This window comes from Varroa jacobsoni, unplaced genomic scaffold (assembly GCF_002532875.2).
Source record: "Varroa jacobsoni isolate VJ856 unplaced genomic scaffold, vjacob_1.0 contig00234, whole genome shotgun sequence".
Taxonomy (NCBI): domain Eukaryota; kingdom Metazoa; phylum Arthropoda; class Arachnida; order Mesostigmata; family Varroidae; genus Varroa; species Varroa jacobsoni.
The window spans coordinates 119,309-135,659 of record NW_019214434.1 but is presented as its reverse complement, the minus strand read 5'-3'; the positions used below and the strand labels follow the sequence as shown (position 1 = coordinate 135,659).

Here is a 16,351-nt window from a genome sequence, read left to right as displayed (position 1 = left end):
GAGAAAGTGATATTCGGACTTTATTATAATATAGCTCTCAGCTACTGTATCACCGATCTCTTCGGCCTTTACCGGACAACTTTGGATAAACGCGACAGGTCAACTTGACCATTCTTCCAGACGAATTTTGTTAAGAGTACAAATAGGTTTCCCAAACGTTGTCTAAGTTCCGATTCCTAATGCTAGTAAAGGTGTTTGCCCAAGCTCCCTTGACTTGCCCCTATGCTTATGTCGAACCGTGTCACAGAAAGCAGAAAATCGAAATTGGAAAAAAGTAAGAGTAAGGTCTGTATGACAACACAAAACACGTGGGGAAACCAAATAAACTCCATACAACGACGTCAAGATGCGCACAAAAATTATCGAGTCTTTACCATTACGGATATATGATGGTGTTCTAACCCAGACGTGAGCGAAACGGCACTAAACCGTGTTCTGTGAACCCTATCTGATACTAGAGACACCACATGTTGAAAGTCTCTTCGAGTTAGCAACCTAACCGCTATCTTCTCCCAACTTCTGATGGTTCTCAAGTCTTCTCTTGTTCTCGCTCTACTATGGCGGAATCTAGTTGCCCAGCAACGCTACATGTAGTTATCGCGCAAATTGTATTTGAAATTGGCGCCGCACTTACTGGACAGCCTTGCAGACGAACAAGAGAACAGACATGAACAAACCATATAAACCCATATAGAGAATATATCAGTTTGAGTCAGACGGTACTCCCTTTGCAATTCCACTTGCATCGACGGTACATCGAACGAGTTCATGTTGCGCCACGAAAGAGTCGACGTTACCACGGGGGTTTTTGCCCTTAAGACGAAAAAAAGCAGAAACTGCACAAAAATGCTTGGAAAGGCGAGTACAATACATTCATCAATGCAAAGTTCATCGAAGAGCATCAATACATTAAGTACGTACACAGGAATGCCAGCTTGTGCTTAAAAATTAATCCTTCCGCAGTAATCAGTCTTCCGCAATGAATCCTTCCTTTCCTATCAGTTGCCTATCAGTTGGCTGTCCTAATAGGCTTCAGTTCAAAATCAGATCTAAATGCTGACATATACCTTTTCCGAGCCATAAAGCTTGTTATTAGTAAATTAAGTGCATTTTTTCATCTGCGATCGGTTCTTTGATTAATATTGCTTTTAATAATAGTAAGAATAATGATAATATGAAGCATAGACTAATTGCCGTACTTTAGTAATAATTGAGCTGTTCGACAATATTTTCGAAAAAAGCTTTATACGATATGTTTGTGTTTATATTCATACTACTTGCATGGCTTCCTGAGCATTAATGGCGGATGTTAACTTATTTTAAAAAGAACCTACCCCCTACCGTAGTGGAAAACGGGGTCGAGACAGTTATTTCCTACAGAATTATCCAGATTCATTATTGCATCTGAATTTGCATCCAGTTGGCATTGGCTGGCAACTTCCTACTATAAAAACATAGCTTAGCTAACTATTTTATATGAATGACATAAGAGCGGCATAGAAACCACTTCTACTTCAAGTGGTTTCTATGCCGGACAGGTGATAAACTATCGCCAAAGGACAGTGATGACAAACCTCAAAGCGAGGTACCTGACGATGGTAGACGTACTTCAACGTTACGGTCCTAGGTAGCCAACGATCAAGCCACTCTTCAACCGATCATAACTCCTGAGGCATTTGTCACATATAGTCGACCAGTGAACAAAGCGATCCTTTCTTTGACAGCAGAGCAGACAGCAAAGACAACTTCTTCGCAAAGCCTTCAACTTGCGGGCTTTTCACACGTACACAACTTGTTTGTCTGGACGGGTGGCAGACGTTAAACGTCATAGAAGACAGAAGACGTTTTTTGCGTTAGAGTCCCTGCGATGTTGGCACTCCGGCTAAACGTTGTTGTTGAATAAAAACAGACGATGATCTTTCAAAGTATCGGCGTCATTGTCGTACAGATAATGAGTAAGCGCTGCCAGAAACTTGCATCAAAATGGATACGCTTTTGTCGACGAATTTTTGGCAAAACTGCTATCCTGAAGTAGAAAAACACGGCTTCTAACATGTTGAGGGTCACATCCAATGCTAAAGGCATTAGATTTCTTTGCATGAGGTTTCATGTTTTGGTATAAAGACTATACAGCCATTTACGATGTGAGGTTTGCGATAGCGGACGCTAAAAGTTGATTGGGTTAATGCACGATCTGTCGCAGGTTTTTAATACGACAGTTATAGGGGATGGCTCGATCTTGCCGGCCAGTACACAGCTCTTTGAGTGCGTCGTCATGATATCTAGCAGGCAGCCACACTGATTTAAATTGCAGTGTAGGCAAAAAAATATTACTAGAAATTAAAACGGTAGAAAAAATCAATGTACCAGAAATTACAAATAAAAAAGTATGTCGTTTTATAGGTCTATTGAAGAAAACCAAGAGAAGACCAGCAAAATCCGCTCCGAAGACTATATCTAGTTAGGGCAGCGCTTTGAGGCGAAACCGAAAAGATGATACTCAAGGCCTGATTTTACAACTAGACTAACTAACTGGAGAGTATTAAAACAGGATTCTTATGGTTACCATTTTTACGTCGGCATAGCAGAAATAAAAAACGTAGTTGAGTAACGCTATGGCAGATTGGCCTGTCTTATTTCTATGACATGAATTCTAACAAGAACCGAACACTAGTAGTACCCGTTAACGTGGAACTTATAAACTTGAATACACAAAATTAGAGCACTAACCCTTTCTGGAAGCAATTGAATTCTAACAGTACAAAAAAATAGGCAAGAATTCTTAACATAAACTATTCACATTTTCATTTATTACCCTTTTAGTACCTCTGACACCATACAGCGTTCCTAAGCCCTATCAGTAGCAATCCATTATTTTGTTTTATTAGCTCTTTAATAAAAACACATAAAGCAAGCAGACATGTTAATTAGCAGCGGCCTAAACAATAGGACACTCGAGGAATTGACTGCCTAATCGCTGTAAGATGGTTATTCAATTAACAATGCGGTGTTTCCGTGCGTGTTATTTTTTGCTCGCAGATGTTTGCTCGACCCACGATTTGTGACTGGTCAACAACCATTGATTATTTTCTATTCGATTTACGCCTATATAACGGTTACCGTGTGCCCCTGCTGGGATTTCGTTGCATTGGAGAAGTTGTAATTCGGCCCGACCTTGTTTGACTACAGAGCAATACTGCGCAGTCGCGATTTCCGTACGCATATCGAAAGAAAAACAATATGATTTCGTCCAAAAAAAAATTATTCTCCTGCCTTTTACGTCCGATATTCGATTCCGGGTCTCGAACAGCTCTATTAACCTTAACTTGACAACAGACTTCATTCGCAGCCACCGTCTTTGCCGTTGCTTTTCTATCGCTACCGCTGTTACCGCAGCAACGATTAGCGCCGCCCCCAATTCGAGGGGCCAGGGCTAGCAATGATCCGGACAGGACACCAGCGAAAGGCCACAGAGAAGTTAGTTGCTTGCTTGCCAGCGTCAATTAGTTTGTCGCCATGGATCTGCTTCACGTATGACTTATTGCTTTGTATTTGACAAGTGTCCCGAACTTACTTTGCGCAGCTGAGAGCGATAGTGTTTTTTGCCTTCATTTTGCCTTGTAAGTTGAATAAACAGACGGTTAGAGTCCATATGGAGCATATTCAAAAAGTAACACAGAATCGCGTTTATCGGTGAATATCGATCAGACCAACCGTAATGAATAGTCACTTTGGCAGGTAACGTGTGTGATTAGGACATTGAAACGGAAAAACAGATGAGATGTTTTCCGTAGAAGAAGCAAAGGTGAAAAGACATTAGTGCATTTTGCGCGTACCACCTACCCTCTTGTAGACTTAACACTGAATAGCTCAGAGATCTGCCAGAACTATCGGCTCTGAACACTACTCTCGGATAAAACGTTGTAACTTCATTTGCTTTAATAGTATAGAGCAGAGCTGAAGGTCGCAGGTTTTTTACTATGTGACATAGACAGGTTACTAGCAAATTGAAAATTCGTTTCTAATATATAAAGGTTCGGTAAGGAGGGCATATCTGTAGAAAGAGCTAGTAAAATATCCCCTTTGCCTGCAAATCTTTGGTAAAATTCAAACTTTATGTGGATTATGCGGTATCGTAATTTGCCACACATACATATGACGTCGAGTTTTTTGTATCCAAGTGCCCCTTTATCTTTACATATAATAGTATAAAGTGGTAGAAATGCCAGTCCCAATATAATCACAACCGTTCAAGACGCGTGCAAAGTTAGGAAGACGTAATTACAGTGATTATGGTGCATGTTATCTTTTTCTTTTTGTTTGGCCTTCGCCCGCATCTGCAAGCCGGCCCGAATGAAGGGATATAGTGGAGCATGTGGTGGAATAAGTCCTACATGGGCTGGGTGCTAGAGCCCGCATTGGTGGCCGCCGGCTGTTACTGCCATAAGTAGGCCAACTGCGCAGTGCTGAATTTCTCTGCGGTCTTGTGAATCCTGCACATTGTGTAGTGCTTCACAGACGTACTAACATCATAAACAGGTTTATGGGCCTATATACTGGTCTGTTATTTACATCTTGATTTCGTTTCGTTCAAAGATTGAATGCACGTATATATATATATATATATATATATATATATATATATATATACAATGAACAGAAAAATGTACTATTATACAATAAAAACAAGTTAAAGCCTATATGGGGCGAGTGGCTGTAAAAGTCGCACGGTAAACAAGTTCCAAGTAATCCAAGTTAGTCTGTAGCATCAATGAAACAGCGGGTGCTGACGACGTGGAGGAACTTCTAAGGACGCTAACGATCCTCCAGGATGTCAGGACAAGAGAGAGGAGTTGTATTAACGCCAACCCGATGCAGGAACGAGATAATGCCGATTACGCATAGTCGTCACCGAAGCTCCAGTCTCGTGAGCTAGTTCGCGGGCCGACACTGTTCCCTGCTAATAGTCGGGCTGAACAGAACGGCAGAACGAACGAGCGGATCTCTTTTTCAGATTAATTGCTTTATTTTTTTTAACTTAAGGGACTATGCGAATTGCTTTTCGACCGCCCGAAGCCCTAATATTATCTGCGTCTCAGAGCTATCAGGGCGTCTCCCAGGCAAATCACATATGTACAGGCCAATACTTAATTGAGAGGAAAATGTGGGTTTAAGCAGCGAAGTGATTCACAGCGGTTAAGTCCGTCCATGAACAGATCGCATTAATAAAGGTAAACAGCTGACCATAGGCCCATCATGCTACTACTATTACTACGACAATGTAAGGCTCAAGGAACCTTCTAACTTGGCGTTTGAGTCGCATAGATTGTTCATCGCATCACTTCATCGAACGAATGAAACTGTTTTGAAACTGTCTGGATAACATTGCGGTACGCTGTCCGAGGCAGTCCGTTTTTGGAAAAAAAGAGGCGGGTTACTTCATGTGAAGAACTAGGAGAAGTGTTGGTTGCAAGGCCTGGATGTCCCGCCAGAGAGCTCAGCCAAAATGATTCGTAGTAAAGCAACATAATAGGATATAATGTCTCAGTAGCAGACATATGTAGATTGTTTTGTTTGTCACCTCATAACTCAGTCGGTCAGTCAACAGCAAAGTGAAGGTTCGTACACACTATATTTCAGTATCCTGTGCTTATAGCTTAAATAAATGCTATTTAGAATAAAATTCGTGCCTCTCTACTGCAACTGCCTCGCTATAGAGAAGGTGATGCTTGAGTCACAAATTGGTCTAACTGCTGTCGAGGCAGATTGCCGCCAAAAAAATAGGCTATATATTTCTTATTCTATTGTTTCTTCGTAAACTTCTCACTGTTATAGTGTCAGTGGTACGGCTTTACTTGCTTTTTGTTGACCCTTAAAGTTTTCATTTTGTTGTTGAATCAGTGTGTTCCGCCGTACTGCCGATGCGACATTTTATGATATCTCGTACTATTTCAATTCACAGGAACTATGGCGAAAAATAGAACCTATAGCATATATAATGACACTAAATATACTGTATTTGCCAAGTCCAACAATAACGAGTCTGCATTCAGGAAGACAAACAGGGAAAGTATGTGCTTTCGGTTAGATTCGACCCTAATACGTGTTGCGTGCTATCCAGGCCTTACATACACAAGGGATTTTTCCAGTTTGGCTGATTACTCATCAATGATTGGCTTTCGGCAACTATCATGCTTGCTTACGTATGGAGCGGATTAGGTGAAACCACGAAGAAAGATGATTGTGTCTATGGTAGCATATGAGAATTATAAGACTACGTTTGGTGCACGTTTGACATGTATGATGCTTGTATTCTGGGAAGCAAGATCTCACATTGAATTTTCAAGCGACAGCATAGGGTTAGTATTTACCAGGTAGTAAAAATATACCAGCTAAAGGATATGTTGGTGACAAAAAATTCCAAGGAAATGTTCGAACGGGCTTATTAGTAGCATCAAGTGGAACTTTCGACCAGATTGATTGGGTAGTCGACCCAAATGCGTGAATGTTAGCAACAAAAATATGCTTATCCTGTATTTTTTTTCAATAGAAAACGATAGCTTGTCTTTTTTTTTGTATCGTTGCATGGATGAGACTTCATTTGTTCGCCGCCGACGCAAGCCCAAATATCATGCCTGCCTAATTTTCCACCTCAGACACTTTATCTGAAACTACTGAAATCACCGTTTTCCCACTAAGGTGGTGCTTATGGTTATTGCACTGTTACTATGGTCAAACAGAAGTTCTTAATCTAAACTACTCAGCCGCACGTAAGCGCGTCCTCAATAGATTGTTAGCGATTTTCCCCATTAAAAATCTATTCAACTTTTACAGATATCGAAATAATAACAGCAGTAATAATAACAAGCAATTATACACGCAATTACGGAAACGAAGATGATCGCGACCAAAACAGAATTCTTCATTTCTGTGTGCTGCATCGATGCATACATTTGTACTTATGCGCGCGTGCATCCTATTGCTTTCCCATTGATGCTTCACTCCTTTTCGCTCTCGCCCACTTTCTTAGAGAAATTCGCATTTGCCGGTATCGCCTTCGACGATGAAAAACTCGATTCAGCCTCGACTGCTACCTCTACACTTGAACGGGTCGCTCTGCTCAATATTGGCCCACGATCATGCCGCAGCTCGAAAGTAAACCCAGCTAGCTTTCTGCACATAACAAGATGACTGAATCGGGCCCTGACTGTTCGGTGTCCGCAAACCAAATGACTGGCGACGCTGATTTCGTGTGGGGTCGTAGCTATGGAAAACGTTTGTACAATAAGAAGTGCTGAACGCTTGCTTGAAACGGCCAGTGGAACAATTATAGAATTCAAGAGGTTAGGCGAGTTTGAATGGCGTAAGATGGCCGAACGAAAGTGACTTAATAAGAAGCTGCTGACATTGGGTCCGTTGGAATATGGAATATTGCCGCGCCATGAAAAAAAAACGCATACATAGAACGCGGTAGGCTGAGCGGAAAAAGCGTTGCCGGGTAGCGAAAGCGACAGCGAATAGCAACTGACGACGGGTGGCATCAGTGGTAAAATGGCTATTGTCACATGTATTGTAAGGGTTGCGAACTAAAAAAGATTAGCTTCACTATTGATAGAGATTTCGCAAATATGTTATAATTTCGTGAAAGCTGACAGCCCAAACGGAAAAGTATGCCATTGAATAAACTGCTACCTCACGAGCCAACAGCTACGATGACAACCAGATGCGTGTCGGCTTTACATGGCCGACATTATCTGCGATGAATAAACGCTGGATAAAAGTTATTCAGAGACAGATTACCACGCAACAACTGTGTCTGTGTCGAAGTTCGAGCCTATGCTCTCTACGGGTTCCCAATTTTTGTAGGCACCATTCCATAGCGGGGAACGGATGCTAAGATAGAATTTAGCAGAACTGTATGTACCTTTATATGTCTATAACTAGCCTTATCAATGCTAATCTATTGTTTTTTTTTTGTAGTCTCAATGAGTTAAAAGAAAAAAACACGATTTGTCAGTAGCGATTTACATCTAATTTATATATTTCCCGATCTCAAATAGGCCACTACGAGGCGTTACTTGAAAACAATTTTTACAATGAAATAGGACGTCTGAATAGCAAATAAAAACACCAGCATATATGCTGGATTGGCATTTATGCACCCATTTAGAGCGCCGTTGAATTAGCGAGATAGGTCAACTATCGAACAATTGTGATTGATCGAACAGTATCGTTAGCTTATTTTCGAATGTTACTCCACCTGCATGTGATACGGTCTTTTTTTCTGAATGCAACAGTTGAAACCACCCATTACCAGAATCGCACGCTAAAATGGTAATACATACTCAAATAAGGATTCCCATTCAAGATGTGCTTCTCTTCCAAATGCTTCGATCAATTAGATTTGTAAATAAGTATAGATAAGGGCAAAGTTAACAAACACGGGCAAGAACTACATGTAAAGTACTAAACGTCTCGATTTCTCCACTCCGTGTCGCCGTTAGTGCCTTGCGAGCCAAAATGTGTCCACGCTTGGATTCGAATCTTGGCGGGTAAACAGGTCATCAGCGCCATTACAACCTGCAACACTAATTCGCTTGATGTAGATATTATCTGCATTACAATCGGTTTAAAACTGACCGTTTACAAAGTATGAGAACAAAATTAAACAAAAAAAAATATAAATAAACTTAAAGCATTGTAGCCACAGGGGGGCAAACGCATTGCCGTGAGTTTTAGACTGTCACATACACAAAAATACAAGAAATCGGCTACAGATAGATCTAAGGAGATCGGTGAATAAGATGCCTTTCAGGCCGGACCTTGATAGCAAAATATCTGTCGATACAGCCAGCCCCACCCAATGAAGGCCTGGCCGAGAATTCGGTGTGGCCATTCGGTGTGAGTATTTGGGTTCAGCAAGCACATGACTCTACTTATACAAATACTTTATGTAGTTTTATACAGTATTCTATATTATATAGTATTGCCACTTTATGTGGTACTGACGTGTGATGCGGGAACGATTCTCACGTATAATGGAGACGCTGCCACTCTGAGATCACGAAATGGTACTACCCCACCACTAAGAATTTACTAGGAGCGAATGTAGCAAGGCCTTTACCCTGCGCTTTAAGCGCATAACTAAGCTTTAGCTTGCTTGTAGTGTTCCGCTGTATTTGAAGACGACGGTTTCAGCGAGGCAACATCTGATGATTAAATTGGGATACGATGCTCGAAAAAGGAAATTCTAATTTAATCAATGGTCTTTGTTTGTTGTTTTGCCTATTAAACATTTACCCAATTGTGATATATATGTAATGGGAATTAATTTCAAAATATGTATAGTCTGTTAAAATTGTCGAAAATAAATTATACTACTAGGTAAGCTTTAAACAGCAGCGCAACCAATACGTTTAAGTTGTACTTTCACTGACGATTTTTAAATAAGTTAAAAGAGATGCACATTTTTCGCTGGACAATTTGTAAAACTGCTAAAGTTAACCGCTTACAAAGAAGGCAACCTTCCAGCATGTTTAAGTTCGCACCAACCTATCAAATCACCGATGGATTTCCCTAGACAAGTTTCTTATTACTTACTCCTAATCATGTGCACTATGTGAATCGTTTAAAATAGATGTCGCAGTAATATTTACTTATGGGTCGAAATATACATTTTATGTCAACTATAAATAATCTTAATTTAAATGTGTTCTAAAAGCAGCCAGTCACCACTTTCAAGAACTATCTGTTAATCAACACATGTAAATAGCGCTAGCTCGGATATAGATGTTATTAATGCCTAACTCGAATAGGTCCTGTAGGCCGTAGTGCAGGGTTCGTGTTTATATAGGGTCATCTGTCAATCGGCCGTATTGGATCGTTTTCTAACAAATCTTTTAGTTATTTATGAGAGTGGCTTTTGTAAAGAACATTTCGAATGCCTTTGGGCACCACCTTTGCCCCACTGGCTTTCGTCCGCTCAATATCAACCGCAGTGGCTAGTACTGATAGTGCCGATTGAATCAAGTCACGACATTTTCTCGACCTCAGATGATCCGATGCGGTTCAATGCGCATACGAATTACACTGTGACAAAAGGCAATTTCATTAATAGCCATAGTCAGAATTGTTTAGGTTAAATGACGCGAGCCCCGCCTTTTGCAAACATAATACTTATTGATAGCAAACTGCGTTCGCGTGCAGCTGTTACTCATATTATTGGTGGAGCTTACCAACAGCAGTATCTTATCTTGCCCAGCCGCCTTTGAATTAGCGGTCCTCGGAACGTGATTTCCATCGAAATTTATGAACCTGCCATCGGAGGTTTTACTCCGAAACGATCGTTGCAACCGCTTCACTTCCGTCCAGGTAGCTAGGTAGCGGATAGCTGATATTCTTGAATTTAACAATCTTTCTTTGGTCGTATACATGTCGCCCACGCATGGCAAACGACTTACGCCCAAACTAGAGCGCTATGCTCACTAGTCCAGAGGGGAAAGCACATAACAACGAACTGGGTTAGAGCGGTGCCACACAGAAGGTTACGTTCTTGAAAACCTGTTTCCCCTTACGCCTTTTGAACCCCTTCACATCTAATGTTCCTTACGAATTGAGTTAGTTCTCTTATTTTTCTCCCCACACGCCCATTGTATTATTACACCGTACTGCAGCGGCAATATAGACAAATTCGGTCAAGACGTTCTGCCGCAAGCATAGAATCGCTCAGAGCTTTAGGACTTCAACGAAAACTACAGCAAAGTCTATCCTGGGGCGACTCCGACTTTCTTCGCCGCTGAGAAATCGAGCCCCAGCTCTCTACTAATTTCTCCATATCAACCTCTTTCTCGTTGAACCTTGCTCTCCTTTTGCACTATATATTTTGAGCAGGGACAGCTGGACTTTAAAGCAAATCGCAATTGTCGTCGATGTCTGAAACTTAGCCTATATGGCACAAGACACGTACCACCTGCGCCTACCCTGCTGCACAGAACTGGGTATGCACTCGCTCCTCAGGCGATTAGGCTGGGGATCTTAATTGTGCAGGACGGCCCTTCTGGCCCGGCCGCCAAAGTTACCGGTCCTATGAAAAGCCTTAGGTAAAAAAAAACGTCTAGTTCGTTGTGCCTTACCGTTGTGCTTTATTTTTCATTCTCGCAAAGTTGCTACGATAATAGTTATACAGCAATAACAGTTCCACCTCAGTCGTGGCTTGCCAGTGCGAGCAACAGAGGTTTCCAAGGAGGGATCGGGAGAAAAAAGCTCCATCATCATCGACTTTCTTCGTTCGGTAATACTTCTACTAGTAATAATAGCACTAAGGTCGTGGTGTAGCAATTCCGGAATGATCGGAAGGAGGGCAAGCGGCCGCTATTGCATAATCTGCGTGATCTATTAAGGTGGGGGCATAACGGAGGCGGTGTTAAGGTTTCAGGGAATGCGGACGAGACAAAAGCGAATCGGGGTTCAAGGCGGACGCAGATAACATGAATGCATACGGACTGATCGGGCGGTATCAATAACATCCTACGATCTGTTATTTGATAAGAAATGAGAATAAAGAGATAATCTATCACAACAATGAAAAAAGACTACCTGAGGAGGTGGATGGAATGGAACAAGTTTAATCGAAATGCAATAGAAAACTCCTGAATGGACATCATCACAAGCTTACGGTAAATTTTATAAGATCTATGATAGCTGCTAGCTGTGCCTACATATGGTATGACAAGGATCACACAAGTTACTTTTTCTGTCAAGATGGCTCATTATCTAGCTGAGAGATTTTATTGCTCTGTCCTTGGCCATGTACTCGTAGTCAGGTCGTTGGCCCAAGTTGTACTCCAAAATGTAGTTGTCCCTTAATGTTTTGATACTTTCGACAAATCGCTTATCCATTAATCAGCCGCTCTTCCACAAAACCTTTTCTACAGTCCTGTGAAACCGAAACAGAAAAATGTTGCCGTTTATAAGACGGCCTTAACTAACGGCAATATTTTTGGTATCCGTTTATGTTGTTGTTGTTGTTGTTGTTGTTGTTGGGGGGGGGGGGATGTTCTTTGAATCTATCCTTAATATACTGTGACTTCTCAGAATTTTCGTACTCGTTCGTATGAACTTGTGATTACGTTATCGACGATTACTAATTCACAAAAAAACAGCACCTGTACCTGCAGATAGATTGCCCATATTATACAACCGTTCATTAATTATTGAGTGAAAACGGAAGGCTTGTCTATTCATAAGCCCGCCTTTTGAATATAATAGAGACATGATACGACATGAAAATGCGAAGATCAGTTCCTCTCATCTTCATATCAGTTCCTTTATTAGTGGAAAACATATGCTTCTACCTACGCTGTATTATTTAAATCAATCGTCAATCGTTCCATAATAATATGGATCTTATATTTTCTATTGTATTGGGTTCTATTTTCCTGCTAACAACATGAGGCCCATCATTTTCTGGGTCAAAGGTTGTGTGACCTTTGATGTTTGCATTTCTCCATTGAAGCTAAATTAAGACCCTTAGGGGAGTTCTGCAAAAATTGACATATGCTACAGTCTTACGGTACAACATCCAAACTACACGACGGATGCATGAAAGTTTCCCATCAAAGTTCTCTCAGTTTTTACCGGGTAAGTAAAGATGTATGTGATCCGGTATTGTCGTTGTGAAAAAAACTGCGTTTTTTTCTCATTCATTGGTTCTGCTTGATTTTTTTCCATGCAATAACTTTCGAATTTCACTAAGGACATAGTGTCATTGTCTTTGGCGTCAGGCTAGGCTTTAGCATAGATTGTAAGGTATATTGTTGCATATTTTTGTCGTAGGTGATCCGCTTTTCATTAGCGTGACTAATCGCTGCAGAAATAGTTCGATTCCGCCGCGTGTGTGTGTTGCGTTTCACGGATGGTACTACGATCGTGCCTTCAAATGATCGAAAGTTATTTGGTGGTCTATATTTAATTTCTGGGCAATATCACGGTTACCGAGCTGCTGCTGCAGCAACAATATCATCAATATTCACAACGAGAAACATTTTTTCATATCGAAATTTCCGGGAAGAAGACGACAAAAACATTATCGTTGGATCATTCTTCCGAATAGTGTATTTTGACCATAAACAACACAGTCTCTCTAGGGACATCATAGTGTGCCTTATTGCAATAGAATCGTGGAATGAAGCAAATCTTTGCAGAGCCTTTACTCGTCCTGCAAGCACTCTATCTATAGAGTGCTTTCAGAAAATCTGAATGAGGGCATTCTAATATTTTACAACTGCCAAATTTCAACTTTCAAACGACATGAAACACTGACCCGGTGCAACTCGTATTCCTTGAAATATGCTACTTAAGACCCGTCCAACTGGAACAGCAGCTCAAGGCTACAAATGACCTATACGGGAGATTCAATGTAAGTAGAAATTATCTTTAGTAGTAAAGGAGAAAATGATCTTCTCCGCTAGCTAAAGACTCCCTAGAATCATTGTTCCTTCTCTACATTGTTTGCCTGCTTCTCTACTAACGAACGAATATATTAACGCGAACCATGTACCTGGACATCTTCTACTCGCGCGCTTACGTCGCAGCAGTAAAAGATGTCCTTTATAGTGGCTAAATGTGTGTTTCACTAGAAACACGCATGCAGCTATAGAAAGTCTTAATTATTTACGGGAACAGAAAGCGTAACACTCATTTAATCAGCTGAGTAGTTTACACACACGATGTATGCCACCAACGGCCGCGAATTGACGTCTAGACGCTATGAACTGCCGTATCAGTCGACAGACCAGCTAAAATATGAACAAAAGATAACTAACTCGTCTAGCGGTGATGAATCCAGTAAGGAACTATGAGCCTAACACAAGAACTTCGACGGTGATGGTGTGAGCAACAGTTCGAAAAAAAAGGCCACCAAGAATATCGAGAACCACGCTTTAGGCCCGGCTAGAAGTGTTTCATAGAAAGTTTTATATTAGAAACCTAGTACCACAAGATTTTTTTCTTTCGTACTAAACACAATTTACGGAATTTGCTCACTACTCTCTAATTTCACATTTGTTTGAATCGTCGTTTGATCTGACCTTGACTACATCGGAGAATTTTCAATTCCGTCGTCTAAATAATATGCTTTTTCTAATCGACTAACGTTATAATGAAGTATGACATAAGCTTTCTTCTATAAAATGCCGCGCGAGGGTTTCGCAGGAAATGGGGCCCATTTTACAGCTGGGTGTTGGAAAACCTGGACCTGGTGGACCTGCGAGCAGTGCTTTGATTAAGCCAACGATTGAAGTGATCAGTCATTATAACGTACATACCTTGTGCGTGTGTGCTGAGAATAATTTCTAAAAAAGGAAACCTTACACAAACTATTTATGGTAACAGCCAATACAATGAATCATTGAGTTAAAGACTGCAATAGCACGGTCATACAAATACGCTAGTGCTATGGAAACTTTCGGTGCGCGTACAAAGCGAAAAAAACATTATTTCTTGGCAACAGTGAAAATATCTCTCGGAAAACTAGATTCTAACGTAAAAAGACGATAGTTCTTTGGGTAATTTTGTTAACAACGTTTGCGAAACATCGACGTTGCTTAGTTGCTCGAGCTTTTCATCGTTATCGTGAAAAATTCATTGTCAGAAGCAAACGGATTCTCTCGTGCTTTTTCTGCCATGAAGCCAGATACAACGTCTAGCTTCATAAATGCCACTCGAAAGTTTCAAGGATCATTTACATTTTTACCTTGTTTGCTTTTATCGTATTTTGCCAGCTTAGTATTTAAGTGGGACTTAAAAAAAAAGATCAGTTTTATCTAAAACTACAGAAATAACCGCAAGGGCGTTACGATAGCACAGTAACGTCTCAACTGTAGTGGATAATGGACATGGAAAAGTAGGAAATGCGCTATAGCGTCACGGGTTAGCTGGACCAAGGTGGCTAAATATTTGAATCAGGGTAAGTGAGTTACCGTAGCAAAGTAACGGAATTATTAAAGCAAAGTGACTGAATTGCTAAAACTAAGTAATGGCAGAAAGGTAAACGAACTATCTAGCGGCTCTATCTGACATAAACAATAAATGTAAATGTAGCAAGACACAGGAGATCGAGCGTCTCGACAGCAGTTGTCGTAAAAGAAGTTTTAGCAAAGCACGGGTTTGGACCAATAAGCTCATTTTTAGGTTATGTTTAAATTATTAGAACTAGGTAACGTTTGTTGTGTGGGCGAAAATGCGACAAAGCGAATGAATGGGCCATGATAATGATAGTAAAAAGCAAGCGTATTTTGTATCTAAGCGATTTCGTGTTGAACAGTAAGAACCACTTCTATCTTATTCTAATAGATCTAATTTTTTCCATGTAATCTAGGTGCATACCACGCTAACTCGTGCGCCCACCTTTTGTTTGCAAGTAAACTTCCTCTCACAATTGCTGAACTTCCATGTGAGCCGTTTCCGGAACCACGTGTTCAGTTTCAAAAGAACTTCCACTTCTAAATATGGTCTCAATCTTCCTGCCTCGTATTTGGGATGACATCTATTGGTCCACTGACATATCTCCACATGTGCATGAAAGGCAGTCAAACAGACTATATTCTTTGATTTTTTCACTCCTCTTCTTCTATCCCTCCACGGCATGCTGGGGTTGCTCGCGCCTCAAATAAGTACAGCGAGCCCTTCTTGGCGTCCTCTCCATTCTTTTTTCAGTCCTGTAAGTGTGCGTGTCCTTTGTACGTGAAACCGATCGCACGAAATGTAGGCAGGGGTGGTCTCGTGTATTCCCGGCAGAACGATTTCGCTGCCATAAAACAGTGTATCATGGCTCCTTAAATCTTGGCCAAACTTTGCAGATAGGCACGTTAACTTTGGCCTAACTGCGACTTTCGAGGGATATTATGCAGATGGTCTTATGCTGGTTTATATGTACACAGCCAACCTTTCTAGGCAATGGCCGTCTTCATTGCTGTCATGACTAACGATGGTGACACAGATCCTGCAGCGACTGCTGACTTTTAACACAGCACTGAACGCCGAGACATCTAACGTAAAGTGGATACAATGGAGGCGTCCTCTGGAAAAAAAAAATAAGGAAAAAGCAAAAAAAAAATACCTTCAGTATAATGTCTGCGCGCTTGGTGTCTCATGTACTACACTTTTGTACTATAATATGCGGTGCTTTCAAGGAAGATGTTCGCCTTTTGCCGCAAAAACTGATTTGATGAAAATGACAAGTACAGCTAGGTAGCAGTAGATGTAGGCCATAAAATGGAGTTACCGTAAATGTTGCTATTAAAAAAACTTACTAAAAGTTGACACTTATAGGATTTCTTTCTCTCTATGTGGG

At 40.9% G+C, this 16,351-nt stretch overlaps 1 long non-coding RNA gene across 1 annotated transcript in view; it reads right to left on the bottom strand.

The window, feature by feature from the left end:
• The window catches only part of LOC111270988 (uncharacterized), a 28,893-nt gene extending 12,863 nt beyond the window's left edge, over nucleotides 1–16,030 (bottom strand). The window contains exon 1 of the long non-coding RNA XR_002686584.2: nucleotides 15,406–16,030. This is a non-coding gene — a long non-coding RNA (uncharacterized LOC111270988). The remainder of the gene's footprint in view (nucleotides 1–15,405) is intronic.
• Between the last annotated feature and the right edge of the window lie 321 nt (nucleotides 16,031–16,351).